Raw genomic sequence first — 14,356 nt, 5'->3', positions numbered from 1 at the left:
CCAGGTCCCATCTGTTAATAACATCACATTAGCGGCAGCTGAATTATGGAGGCAACATATTAAAACAATGGCATCCTGAAACCAAAAATGTTGCAAAAAAATTACAGACCAATATCCCCCATGAATGTAGATGCCAAAATCTTAATATCTTACCAAATCCATTCTAATAATATAAATGGTATTTCTCCCAAAAATGCAAGATTAATTTAACATTTAAAATTCAAATTATGTCATATATCCTACAGCTAATATCAAACAAAATAGTGAAAGATTAGATTCCCCTCTAAACTTTGGAAAAACAAGAAAATATCCAATTTTAACACTAATGTTGAACATTTTATCAGAGGTTCCAGCCTGTGTCATCAGCCAGTAGAAAAATAATCTAAACTATCGTTATTTTCAGAAGACATAGTTGTCTATATAAAATATCTTACAGAATATGCTAAAAAAAAATTAGAACTAGGAGGCAAGTTTAACAAGTTTATAGGATATTAGGTTTATACACAAAATCAGTTGTATTTCTATTGTAGTAATGTAAATTAGGAATTGAAAAATGAAAAGAATATTTAAAATAATATTGAAATACAAAATGCTTACAATAAACTTTGAATAAAAATTTGTAATATCTGCATAATAAATACTTGAAAACATTGGTGAGAGACATTAAAAACCTAAATAAATTTGAGAGATATCCTTTAATCTTGGGTGAGAAAGCCCAGTTTTATTACAGTGTTCATTTTTTTTCAATTGATTTGAAGTTTCAAAGCAATTCCAATCAAAATCCCAGCTGATGTTTTTGTAGAATTTGGCAAATTGATACTCAAATTTATATGAAAATAAAAATGCCCTATAATAACAAATTAACTTTGAAAAACAGACAAGTTTTTTTTGACTTAAGATACCTAACTTCACAATTTATAATAAAGCTATTTAATAAAGGCAGAATATTATTGGTGTAAAAGGTATAGAGAACAATGTGTCAGAAAAGAATTAAGAAATAATACACAATGGAATTTTACTCATCCTTAAAGAAGAATAAAATTATGGAATTTTCCAGTAAATCGGTGGCATTGCAGAATATCAAGTAAAATAAGCCAATCCCAAAAAACCAAGGGCTAAATGTTTTGTCTAATATGCAGATGCTGACTCACAGTAAGAAGGCAGGACTAGGGAAGAATAGTGGTACTTTGGATTAGAAAGAGGGGTGTGAAGGGAGGGGAGGGGTTATGGGGATAAGAAGGAAAGTAGAATGAATCAGACATTAATTCATTATGTGCATATATGATTACATGACCAGTGTGATTCTATGTAATGTATAACCAGAAAAATGAGAAGTTATACTCCATTTATGTATTATGTGTCAAAATGTATTCTACTGTCATGTATAACTAATTATAAAAATTAAAAGAAAATAAAAGAATTCAGAAATAAACCCATGCAGGTAGAGCTGATTGATTTTTAACAAAGTTATAAAAAAGTCAATTGGTGGCAGAACTATTGGATAATCAGGAAAAAATAAAAGAAAACTAAACTTAAACCTTTAACTCACAACTGGAACCAGTTCTAACTCAAAAATTATCACAGACCTAGAATTAGAGCAAAAACAGTTAAACTCCTGGGGAAAACTGGGAGAAAATCTTAGTGACTAAGTTGAGTAAAGATTTCATAAATAGGACACTAAAAACGAAAAATATCAATAAATTGAAGTTTTGCTCTTCAAATGACACTGTTCTGAAAATATGCATGCAAAGCACAATCTGGGAACTTACATCTGACAGAGGACTTTTATCTAGAGCTCATCATCCAATATGGCAGCCACCAGCCACATGTAATTATTGAGCTCCTGACAGGTATCTTCTCTGAATTAAAAAATGCTGCAAGTATGAAATACACACTAAACTTTAAAGTCTTAACACAACATTTAAATAGTTCATTGTTATGGTTTGTATTTATTACATGTTGAAATGATCATATATTTATATATTTGGCTAAGTAAAATGTATTAATAAAATTATCTTCACTTGATTTTAAATGTTATTTTCTGTGACTATCAGGACATTTAATAATACACTATGTGCTCACATAATATTTCTGTTGGACAGAGTTTATCTAAAATTCATAAAGAACACATACAATTCAATGATATAAGACAAGTAACATACAAATAAAAGGGAGAAGATATTTTACTCGACATTTCACCAAAGAAGATAAATTGATAGTAAACACATGAAATGGTAATAGCTTTGTTAGTCATCAAGAAAAGGAAACTTAAAATGACAGTATAGCATGCCTGTACAATCCAATAATGGCTTTATTCAAAAAAACATGAAGTATTGAAAAATGCAAAACAAATAGAATTATATACACTTCTGGTGGGTGAGAAAAATGGAACAACTACTTCAAAAGCGATTAGCTTCTTAAAAAATTAAAAAGGCATTCCACTCCTAGATGTTTACCCAATAGAAATTAAAATATATGTCCATAAAAAGACTTATAAATGAATTTTAGTACACAAATTATCATAGCAACTTTATCTGTAATAGTCTAACTGAAAACAATGTAATGTCTACCCATGGAGATAGATATATATAGATATATATATATAGATATATATATATATAGATAGATAGATATAGCTAGATATAGATATATATATAAACTACTTGTTATAAAGCCATAAAATGGAATGTTACTTAGCAACAAAAAGGAATGGATATGCAACAACATAGATGTATCCCCATGTAATTATGCTGAGCAAAAGAAGGATGTTAAAACACAATGCACACTATATGGGTTGAATTACATAAATATGCAAATCCACTTCTAGAGACAGAAAAGCAACAGTGGTTGCTTGAGGATGTGGTAATAAGAAACGGTAGGCGACAAAGGAGCCCTAAGAAACCCTTAGAATTATGGTCATGTTCTACCTTGATTGTGGTAATTGTTTCACAGATATATATGAATGTCAAAACTTATCAAATTATACACTTTAAAATACCGTACATATATCAGTTCCACTTCAGTTATTCAAGGACACTGTAATCTGTTAGAGAAGGTCTTAAAAAAAAAAAGTATTAGACAATCGACAGCCATCATGATACACCAAGCATAAATACCTGCCACCTTCTGTGGTTCATGTTAAAACAGGTTTGAGAAAAGTGGGATCAGGACTATGATTGATAAATCTGTGTTCTGAAGGCAATTTGACAATCTAGGCTCTCAGCCTCTGGCAATCCTGGGTTTGTAAGGAATACATGGACTTTGTAGGAATAAGGAAACATAAAACAAAGATAAAAGTGAGTTATCACACACAGACACACATGCACAAAGGTAAGCACAATGTCATTCACAAGTAAAAGAAGAAATAACCCTGGCTTCGCTCTCCTCCAGTCGCATCTTTTGCCGGCTGGCCTGTCTGTGCTCACAGATAGTCTAGCTCCACCTGTCACTGTGTGAGCCAGAACAAGTGCTTTATCTTCTCAGTGATCTCAGTTTCCTCATCTGCAAAATGAGAATAATAATAGTGTCTCTTTTCTGATTTGCCAGAGGATTAAGTGAGAAAATACACATAAAGAGCTTAGAACAATGCCCGACAACTTTAACTAGTACTACTAGATTCATTCAGTAAACATTTATCGAATATCTAATTACTGAAGTACTGGGTACTGTGCTATGTTCTCAGAATACACAAATGAAGAAGATTACACTCGTTTCTTACTTCAGGAATTTCAATATCTGATGGGGAAGACACATTAGCTATAAGAACCATATGCCATGGTAAAATATTGTTAGGCCCTGTGTGCTAATGCCATAATAGAGATACAAAGTCCTCACTCAGGCTATATGCAACTTGAAGGCTTTTCCAGAGAGGAAATTTTGAGCATGCCTCAATTTTTGTTTTCCTTGAAGTAGGTGTTCAGCAGGCCGACAAGGTGGAAAACTACATTCCAGAGTAGTTTGGAATGTAGCTCTATTCAACATGGATGTGCTGAAGAAGGAAGGCCTGTTTGGGGAGGATTTTAATCAGGTTAGAGGAAAGGATGGGTGTGAATAATAAAGAATGTTGCTGTTGAACTTATGGGCAGGGACAAGAGGGAGACTACTGGCTTTGTTACACATCTGAACTTGATCGAGGTAACAAAGGGTATCATCTCAAGTTTTAAGTCACTGGAAAAATGTAAACAATGGTATAGCATATTCAGCTGTGTTGTAAACACAAAGCTTTAAAGCAGGAATTCAAGAATTTAATGCCATCAAATAGTGGAAGGTCAGGGCCTCTGGTTGGTTTCAAGCAGGTTATGGAGAATCACGTAGACCAGGCTTTTGACTACATGGGTAAATGGAACCATCCTATGGTTCTGAGCAACAAGGATACATCAGGAGCAGTTTTTTAAATCCAATGTTAATCCAAGATTTGCTTCAAAGTGATAATGCAGGGTCTGTTGAAGAAAGCCAGAAAGAAGAATCCCAAGATATTTTAACAATATTCCTGTAGTGGAGTGCAGACAAGAGGGGGCAGGAGTCAGTGGCAATACAGATATGGTAAGGATGGGGAAAAAAGAATGAAGAGTTTGTATCAAGATGTTTAGAAGAAAGCACAGGAGACTAAATAACAAGAGAGAAATACAGAAGGAGAGACAGCATGTACAAGAAGTAGACCATGCCATTTGAGTACATGCAGACTCTCTTTCCTTTCTACTGCCTCAGAGTGACCAGAAGGACCTTTTAAAATGGAACTAGGACTGTGCCTTCTTTATCTTAAAATCTGCAACCAGCTGGACGCAGTGGTGCATACCTGTAATCTCAGCAATTTGGGAGGCTGAGATAGGAGGATTGCAAGTTCTAAGCCAGCCTCAGCAAAAAGCTAGGCACTAAGCAACTCAGTGAAACCTTGTCTCTAAATAAAATACAAAATTAAGGCTGGAGATGTGGCTCAGTGGTCAAGTGCCCCTGGGTTCAATCCCGGGTACCCCCAAAACAAAACAAAAAACAAAAAAGTCTACACCCAACCAGTGCTCCAAAAATGAAAGCAACCTCAGTTAATACTCTAGGAATAAATCAAAGTGTATTGAAAGATGGAGACTGCATTACTAGGTGATGTCATTTCTCCTCCCCAAAGTTCCATGTCTAGTCAATGCTTCTTTTCCCTGGGCCTATCTTCCTAGAGATGGGCTCCATCCTGGTATGGATACCTCAAAATCAGTGAATTGGCCATTGGCTGACTTTTTTCTTTTGCTTTTTGCCAAAGGGTTGGCCACTGGATGTTCAGATATCAGACTTACAGGTTGAGGTATAAGCCCCTGATGGTGTGGGAGGAAATCAAGGAATAGGTAAGACCAAGGGATGATCCAGGACCAGCTCACGAAGTTGGACAACAAGTCTCTAGGGCTTCTAAGAATTCTGCATTTGAACATGCCCTTTCATATGTTCTGAAACAAATTTGTCAGGAGGTGTATTTAGAACATATTTTAACCAATTCTTCACTTAAATTTTTAAACATGGAGGTCCATGGGAAGTGGGCCATCATTTGTACCCCTCCTCCAGGCTCTGCAAATATCAGGAGAGGGCTTATCTGTAAACCATATGGATTTAGGTGAAGACTATGTGTCTAACACTCTACTACAAGTTCTTGGTTGATCTATAGTATTCTGACATTTTTGGACTAATAACTTGGATTTCACACCTATCTCATCAGGGCAAGTGAAGCAATTCATGGCATTATAGTCAATTTATCTTTCTTTGTCTCTTTTCATCAGCAACTATTGTTTCACAAAGTCATCGTCTTTCTTTTTTTTTTTTAATTTTTTATTGTGGGTTGTTCAAAACATTACAAATTTCATGACATATCATATTCCACACTTTGATTCAAGTGGGTTATGAACTCCCACCTTCACCCCATACACAGATAAGTCATCGTCTTTCAATGTGGCCTTTGTCACCATTATTATTGATCTAACACACATGTTATGTATTGTTCTATATGTAGCTTTCCACTTCTTAACAGAAAGCCGCCTCAGTATAAGAAATGTGCTTTTGCTGCCTTTTGTTTTGTCATTTCATATCCTGCATCTAAACCAGCAGGTTCTTTATGTTTGAAAGGAAAACAAAGAATTTTGCTATGAGGAATTAAAACAAAAACAAAAAAGTGAGTAGAAAGAGGGTTAGGTTTAGAATTTTAAAATAAGTATAGGCTGGCCACATTCTCTAAAACATGTGCATCTGTTACACTGATAAATTATCTGGCTTCTAGCAAATCAATTATAATTTATTTTGTTTATTAAAAAACGGCTTACCCAGGAATAAGAATATTTTAACATGCTGAATCCAAGATGAACTTGTTCTGTCACATAGTGTAGGTGTTACCTTCTCAGAAGAGCAATTACTAATAACTCCTCAGGGGTTCATTTCAAATGTCACTTTTTTCCTTTGCTAGTCACTGTCGTCTAAGGGATACTTTCGCTGAACTTTGGCTTTCTTTGGCATTGACAGCTGAAAAAAAAAAGCCTAATTAAAAGTTTGGCTTTCAAGGTGAAATATCTCATCTCCTATATTTCACTGAGCCTCTTTAATTGAAAAATAAAAAGGTAAATGCATTAAGAGGATGTGCTTTTCTTCCATATTTTTTTGAATTTTGCTTTACTTTGTGAATATACCGTGGATCTGATAGTAAATAATCCGGCTTTATAAGTTTATATTAATGTCTCCATGAAGCTACAAGAAACAGCTGCGGCCTGCCCTCATTTTATCTTTTAAAATTCTCCACCGCTTAGTGTTTGTGTAGAAGGTACAGCTGCAAAGACTAAATCATTTAACTTTCTTTACAAACCTCATTTTGAATGTGACACAGGGCTTCTTAGTGATTTGAAATTTTCCATTTAGGATCAATTTCTTCTCCGGTTGTGTCTACTTTGAGGCCAAGGAGAGTGTGCTAGCACACATGCACACACCTTTAAGATACTATTAAATTCATCTACACATATTCTTCCAGTGACATGCAGTAAGAGCATTGCATGGCTTAGATATCATCACGATCATATTTGTTTATAAAATATTTATAAAAGAATATTGTTTCATAGAATAAGAATCAGATAGGGATCAATAATACAGAAACGATAGAAAGAACAAATAAATCAGCATGAGGGCCGGAGGAGCTACGGTTTGTAAGATAGTCAGCCTTCAGACAGTTTTGGGAAGCTGGGAGCAGTCCAGTTTTCAGTATCTGAAAGCCAGAAGATCCTGTTTTTAACCATGAAAATCTGTACCGTTCCACCTGGTTAGGACATACATTTCACTTCAACAGGCCAGCATTTATTTTCAGGAGAGAAGTGATGTATTGTTTCATCGGGCTTCCGTATGTGCTCGTCCCTGCCCAGGCACAATCCCGTTGACTGGAAAAGGAGAGTGTGGCCACCACTCCTACCCCACTGTTCACCCCCTGGCACAGCTCGGGGCCTTTTGCCAAGGCTCTGGCAGTTTTAAGACTGTTTCCTGGCAGCCATTGGCTTTGAGAGGCCATATGACTCTGCTTCTGTCCGTCTGGATTCTGTTCTGAATTTCTTAAGGGCTTGCTTCTGAGCAGCATCTCAGCAGCAGCAGGGCCCTGGGACTCAGTGAAGCCATGTTATCCAGGAACTTTGGATCCCTGAGCCGTCCCAGGCTCCTTCTGCCAGCCTCTTGCTTCAGGGCTTCAAAGGAGGGCTGGCTGGAGTACCCAGGATGCTTTTCTGTGGCTGCCACAGCCCTCTTTTGAAGCACCATGGTAGCCAACAGAGAGGATTCTGTGTTACGTACAGTATGACCCTGGAGGTGCCAGCCAGCTGCTGTGACTCAGCGAAAAACAGGGAACTCGCTGTAAGAGAGAGGGTGTCCAGGGGAGCGAGTGCTGAGGGGGAGGGAAGAGAGGAAAAGCAGCAGGAGTTTATGATGCCCAAAGTTTGTCAAAGGGCTCAGAACACATTTCTGAAAGAGCTTTCTTGATGGGCCAAAGGAGGCATATCTCTGTGACTCTGAAACACGCGTGGGCTTCATAATGTCTCATGGCCTACATATCTAATGAAAGCAAGCAGCAGGACTAGGGGAAACCAAGAAAATAAATTCTCTCTCTTCATACTTACTCCCAGGTGGCCTGAGGAAATGTGTACAAATTGGTCTTTCAGATATCATTTGGGATCAAACACACTGATGTAAAGGAACAGAATTACTTAGTGAATAAACATGCATCCCCCAAGAATGAGGGCTTACAGGAGTCGGAATTCATGTGGCACGGATAATCTCAGAGGCAACTCTGAATCCAAATTGTGAAAATAACACAATATGAGGAATTTACTTATGAAACATACCTCTCCTTGGCTCTGGAAGGAGTTTTAAGGGGGGGGGGGGGAATGATGCTCAGCTAAAAGTAGATCTTAACCAACCCTGTCTTACTTTGTGAAATATTTGCTAGGGTACTTTGCTCTGTTCAAAGGTAGAAATTTAAAGGCAGATGGAACATAAAATGTAAAATGTACCTTGGCTTAAGAAAATTTTTAAAATGGGCTCAGGAGGAGTGCCAGAGAGGAGAGAGTACAGAAAGAGAGTAACAAGAAGTACTGATTTCATCCACATTTTAAAGCAAAGAGCAAGACACAATCATCTGTCTGCTTCAAGAGAAAATCAAGGTTTGTATCTTTTATCCACCAGATTTGAAGGAGTGAGTAGAAAGAGGGTTAGGTTTAAGATCACTAAAATGATCAAGTTTGCTCCTGACAAACAAGAGGACAGAGCACAGCCCATCAGCTCAGACCTGGGTGTGCCCCATCCTGGCAGAGTTTCCAAGGTGATAAAACCTGAGCAAGTGGTGACAGATACCCTCTGGGAGAAAACCTTGTCTCCAAAATTTCCCCATCAATTTCTTCTGGGTTCAGCTATCATGTAACAGGTCAAATTGATCAAGAGTAGCTCAGGCTCAGAGGTTCCTAGCAGGTATAAGGCTTTGGTTATCACCTAATTTTTGTTCTGGTGTTGGTAGCTGCTGGACACATCAGCAGACACATTTCATTAAAAAAGAGTTACTTTCCTTTCAGATCCAATTCACACATAAGTTTACTCAAACCAGGTTTTGAAAAGAAACACAATGGGCTTTCTTGGCAATGTGATTTTTTTGGTTTGTTTCTTTTACTATGAAGTATATATTCTTGATAAGAAGCATATGCAAAGAATAGGAAGAAAGTTCCTTTTTGCTCTGCTTTGAAATTCTGTTTTCATGTAAGAAGGATTCAGTATCTCCTTAATAGGAATTTAGGTGGGTGCCTAAAACATAGTTTATTAGAGAGATTGGAAATACGGAGGTAATGTTTTGCTTAACATTAAGAGTTCACAAATAGCTTCAACAGCAAAAAGACATGAAAAGAAAAGACACTGATCAGAATATTAGGGAAAGGAGAAGAATAAGGAGTGAAATTAAAAATTCCTCTGCTTTGGAGAATTAGAGAAATTCTCCAGAACAATCCTTCCAAATACTCATCATTGTGCCACTGGAACAAGAAAACCAAGAAACAAAAATGAGAATAAAAGACAGGATGATATAGCTAAAAACTAGATCAGTTATAGTCTTAGGTTACAAGGAGACAATCAATTGGCTGGATGTCAATACCTGTTCAAATGTTTATGTGACTCATTCCTTCCAAGTTCCTATTTGTCCCCACAGTAGTCCTTGGTTGATTCCGGAGATTGGATCTGTGATTGGCTAGACAACCACCTCGCAGTGATTCACTTGGAAACTTTAGGAAACTATATCAAAAGATAAGTCCAACCTATTCACATGACTTTACTGGGAAAATCTCTTCACAACTGTAATTGTTAAGAAACTTAAGTACTACTGGGTTTGGGGTGGACCCTGAATCCAATCACAAAGGTCCTTATGAGAGAAGAAAAGGAGGGAAGAAACACAGAGGGGAGAGCAGAGGAAGACAGGCAGAGGCCAGAGTTAAGCAACTAGAGGCCAAGGAATGCTAAGAATTCCAGCAGCCACCAGAAAGTAGGAAAGAGGCAGGGGACAGATTCTCCCTCAGAGCTTCTGGAAGAAACTCTGCCAACACCTTGACTTTCAATTTACAGCCACTAGCATTTGAAAGCACAAGTTTCTGTTTATTCAAGCCACCAGTTTGTGGTAATTTGTTATGAAAACCTTAGTAAAGTAAGACAGACCCTGCTCCAACTCAGCATCGCAGTACGGACGTTGCTGAAGATAAGCCAGCGAACCATGGATTTACTTTTGTTGAACTCTATCTAGTACATGCCTATGTGAATTCCTCCAGAAATCATAAATGGATTGGGAAACCAACTCAGGTCTGTGTCAACCGAACACTTATTATGTGCCATGCACCATGAGAGCAAGTCAGTTGATAAAAAACTCCCCTGTCTTAGAAGTTTCTAATCCAGCTGTATACAGTTCATTCAAGTCAGCAGAATTCCCTGGGGCATGAAAATTCAACTTCAGGGGATAGTAGCACACTGGGCATTAGTAGTGCTGTTCTGCAATGCTGATGATCTAAAAGAAGTTCATTTTCCTGCTAAGCAAGTAGCAGAATAGTTGGAGTACACTGATCAGAAGAACTGTAATAATTGAATGAATGAATGAATGAATGAATGAATGAATGAGTGAGTGAATGAATGAATAACTGTAACTTCTCTTGCCCAGGAGTTAAGGGCCCCTAGTAAGATATCCATAACAGCTGGTAGATTGTAGGTGGGTTTCACTAATGCCACAAATTGCAAAAGAGCTTTTGCAATGAGCATCAAAATCCCTCTGTATGGGTCTCTTGATTGGCAAACTTGGCCACACTTTGAAATCTGCATCTACCCAAGGATTCAAGTAACAGGTCAGTGTCTCCTTACCTCTTTGACCTTCACTCCATTAACTGTGTTCTGCATGAACATCTACTCCCAGGTGCCATGCAGTTCCCAGTGTTCAATTTGGAGAGGACTCAGGATTTACAATGAGAGGCACAATTACAATGGAGAGGCACCACAGAGGGGTCCACATCGGGGAGGTGTGCTCTTTTCCCAGCCGGTTCTGTTGTTGGTTTCGCCTGCTGGCTTACATGAATTGGCTTTTACATTTCTTAATTTAGACACTAGCAGTGTGGATATATATCTATATATGCTTTCTGTCTGAGAAGAGCAATGCTTTCCATTGCACAAGTAGCAACAACTGCCAGCAGCTAGTAGCACACAGAGCAACACAGTCCACAGACACATCACATTGTAACATGAGGGCTGGGTGCTGGGAATCAAGATTATTCCTGTGACTCAGTTGAAATTGTTCCCCTAAAATAAAAAGTCTAATTAGGAGTCAGGGTGTTCATGCCATAACGAATATTCTCATTGCAATGGATAGAAGTAACAAGCATTTTATATAATGTTCCCTATGTTTTAGAAGGTATCACTTTATAGGAATATCCAACTCATGTTGCCAATAATATAGGCAATAATGTAACTGATACAATAGCTATACCATGTGCCAAGTATTGCACTAAGCACTGTGAGAACAATTATATCTAAAACAAGATCATAAGATCAGCAATATCATAAACTATGTTTTAACAGAGAGAAGCTAAATTACATCACAAATCTACCTAGTATCTCTGGTCAGTTCTCTAAAAGCAGAGCCAAAGCAGTCATTTAGGGGAAGTCTGGGGCCTCTGCTGAAGTCCACTTCATCCTAAAGGAGCCCTGAATCACAAAGAACTCCATGGTTTGGTCCCACCTGAGTATATGGAGACAGGCCTTTTGTACCAGGCTGATAGTCTTGGGATTCCAAGAGAGAATTTTCCATTATTGCCAAGGAAAAATTGTCTGAAGCATGAGACAATTGTGATCATATTAGCAGCCAATATTCCCAGCAGCTGGGGACAGGTACAACATCCAGGTAAATGAAATCTTGGCAGGGCAGTCACAGCAACCTGCACCAGCTCACAAGTGGCAAAAATTGGCTTTGAATCCTGTGTGACTCTGAAACTCATGCTGTTGATGCTGTATCATTCTGTAAACTCAAACTCTCTTAACAAGGTTAAGAAGTGTCCTGTTCTTATCAGCCTCCAGATCCTAAGGAACACACACACACCTGTTACTCCTAGAGAAGGTGTCAATGAGATTTGGTACATTTTCTTTCAGTTTTAAATAACTTGACCTTGAAACTCCTCTAGGTGCTGCAGAATATGAAGCTCCCCCATGGCCCAGTGCTTCTCACCTCCCCTCTTGCTTTTTCACAGCCTGCGCCTGTGTCTTCCCCTTCCCTTTGCCCCTGAAGTTCATGAAGAAGAAATGACGGCATTTGGCCATGTGTATGGCTGATCCTTGCAACCAGCAATAAACAAGAAAGAGTAAGAGAGAGGAAAACTTGTTAACACCACACTGTATCTAAACAAGCAATCCCAGATGGCATCCTTTATGCCTTCTGCCTCTGATAAGAAAAGATTGAGCAGGGAAAATAAGCAGCAGCTGACAAGCCATACCCAGCATTGAGACCAAAAGGGAGAACAGATACCAGCTCTGTGCTCTGTCCCCAGTCATGGCTCAGCACCCAACCCAGAGGCCTGCCTGGCTTCAAATGCCTTCAGCAGTGCGCTCTTTTATGGAACCAATGAATCATGGAAGCTTATGGGCCAGAGCATTTTCCTTTCTAATTCAATCTTTAGTTTGCTGATGAAGATCAAGTCCATGAAGCATTAAGGTACTTTATTTCAGAACATTTTGTTGTTAAAAAGAGAGACAAGAAATGAAATTAAAGAGCTACTGACTTCTAACCAGAGTTTTTTCTAGAAATCAAGTCTAATTTCTCTATAAACATGCATTATTCTTATATATGGGATTATTCTTATATATGATATATATATATATACTTATATATTTTATATATTATATATATAAAATATATAAGAATATATATATATATATATATATATATATACACGCACACACACACGTGTGTGTGTGTGTGTGTGTTTAAAATGCTAGGACTAAAATAACAACTTTGTCTGAAGTGTGTAAGAACTCAAAGAACTCAGTCTCTGGCATCAGAGTACTCAGAGATGGGCCCTAAATGATGAAGGAATTTTAATGAAAACCCTAGAATCAAAGGTCACAGGCAATAGTGTGACTTTTCAGAGAGAAGAAAAACCCAGTTGGACTTTGCTTTCTCTCCTTCCTCATGGTTCTAGAAGATGACTGAAGCATTGAGATTAGACAAAGAAAGAATTTTCTGATAGTCAAATTCCAGAAGCAAAGGTTAGGAAGTCATAGATGACATAAATGCCTCTTCTGAAAATGTAAAAATGTAGCAACTCTTTAAAAAGAGCTTAGGATAATGGCATGGAAATGAGTCAGAAAATATGCAAATTAAATTCACTTGAAATATATATGTCTTTAAAAAATTAAGTGATAAATTGCTTTGTCAAATGCTTTTTGTGTGTGATTTACCACCTGCACACCCCCATATTTAAACTCCAGTTGAAGATGCTTTTCTTACCTCAAATGGATTTTTAGGGGACTCAAAGGTCAAAGAGGAGGCAAGCTTCAGCACATGAAGAGTGGCAGAAATTTCAGTTCTGTATGAAAAGAAAAAGGGAAATGAGGGTAGTACAGTGCAAATAGAGGTAAAGCAATTATAAAAATTCTAGTAAATTGGACTGAGAAATGAAGCCCGTGTTTTAATGAGCCTAATGTAAGATGTTCCCTAAGACCAGGAAGTTTTCCCTATCCAAATACTTTTCTCACTGGTTACCATAAATCTTAGCACATTGTCTATTCAGGATATGCTTCTTGAGTAACAAGGTGCATATTTTCCCAAAATCCTAATGTACATCTTCATGGTATATTATTCTCAAAGCTGAGCCTTACCTATTCCAGGTTCCTAGGAGGTGACAGTGCATGTTAGTTGAGATACCTTTGATTTAAAACCTCTAAATTAATATCTACAATATCCAATCATTTCTAGGAAGAGTTACAACCAGGCCCAGCACAGCAGTGGATTAGTGAAACTGGCATGTATCAAAGTCTAAGTCTGATCATGGATAGGAAGAAATTGAGCAAGTCAAAGTTAAAAGTTAAACTATCACAACCTAGAGAAGACACAAAATTCCAAGCTGCAAGAGGGTGGAGGATGGAAAACCAGGGCCCTGATCGAGATGAAAAATGGTCCCAAAGTCAAAAGTGAAGTCCACACACACACAAAAAAAAATGAAAGCAAGGTACTCATTCAAGAAAATAGGTGCAGAATCGTGGCTGCTATAAACAGCAACCCTGAACCTAGCTAAAATCTGACTCACAGGAAACCATTTATGATATTCCTGCTGCAGCAGGCATGAATGACAACTAA

The 14,356-nt window shown here is 37.6% G+C and overlaps 1 long non-coding RNA gene across 1 annotated transcript; it reads right to left on the bottom strand.

Moving 5' to 3' along the window:
- Positions 1 to 2,668: 2,668 nt before the first annotated feature.
- LOC124106798 (uncharacterized) lies at positions 2,669 to 14,057 on the bottom strand. The gene is made up of 4 exons (XR_006856168.2): positions 13,879 to 14,057; positions 13,508 to 13,586; positions 6,294 to 6,489; positions 2,669 to 3,501 (listed from the first exon to the last, which is right to left on the bottom strand). It is a non-coding gene; the product is annotated as an uncharacterized LOC124106798 (long non-coding RNA).
- Positions 14,058 to 14,356: the final 299 nt, after the last annotated feature.

This window comes from Marmota monax, unplaced genomic scaffold (assembly GCF_021218885.2).
Source record: "Marmota monax isolate L192 unplaced genomic scaffold, Marmota_monax_Labrador192_F-V1.1 WCK01_AAM20220418_F8-fsc00003, whole genome shotgun sequence".
NCBI classification, from domain to species: domain Eukaryota; kingdom Metazoa; phylum Chordata; class Mammalia; order Rodentia; family Sciuridae; genus Marmota; species Marmota monax.
This window is presented reverse-complemented; position numbering and strand designations above follow the sequence as displayed.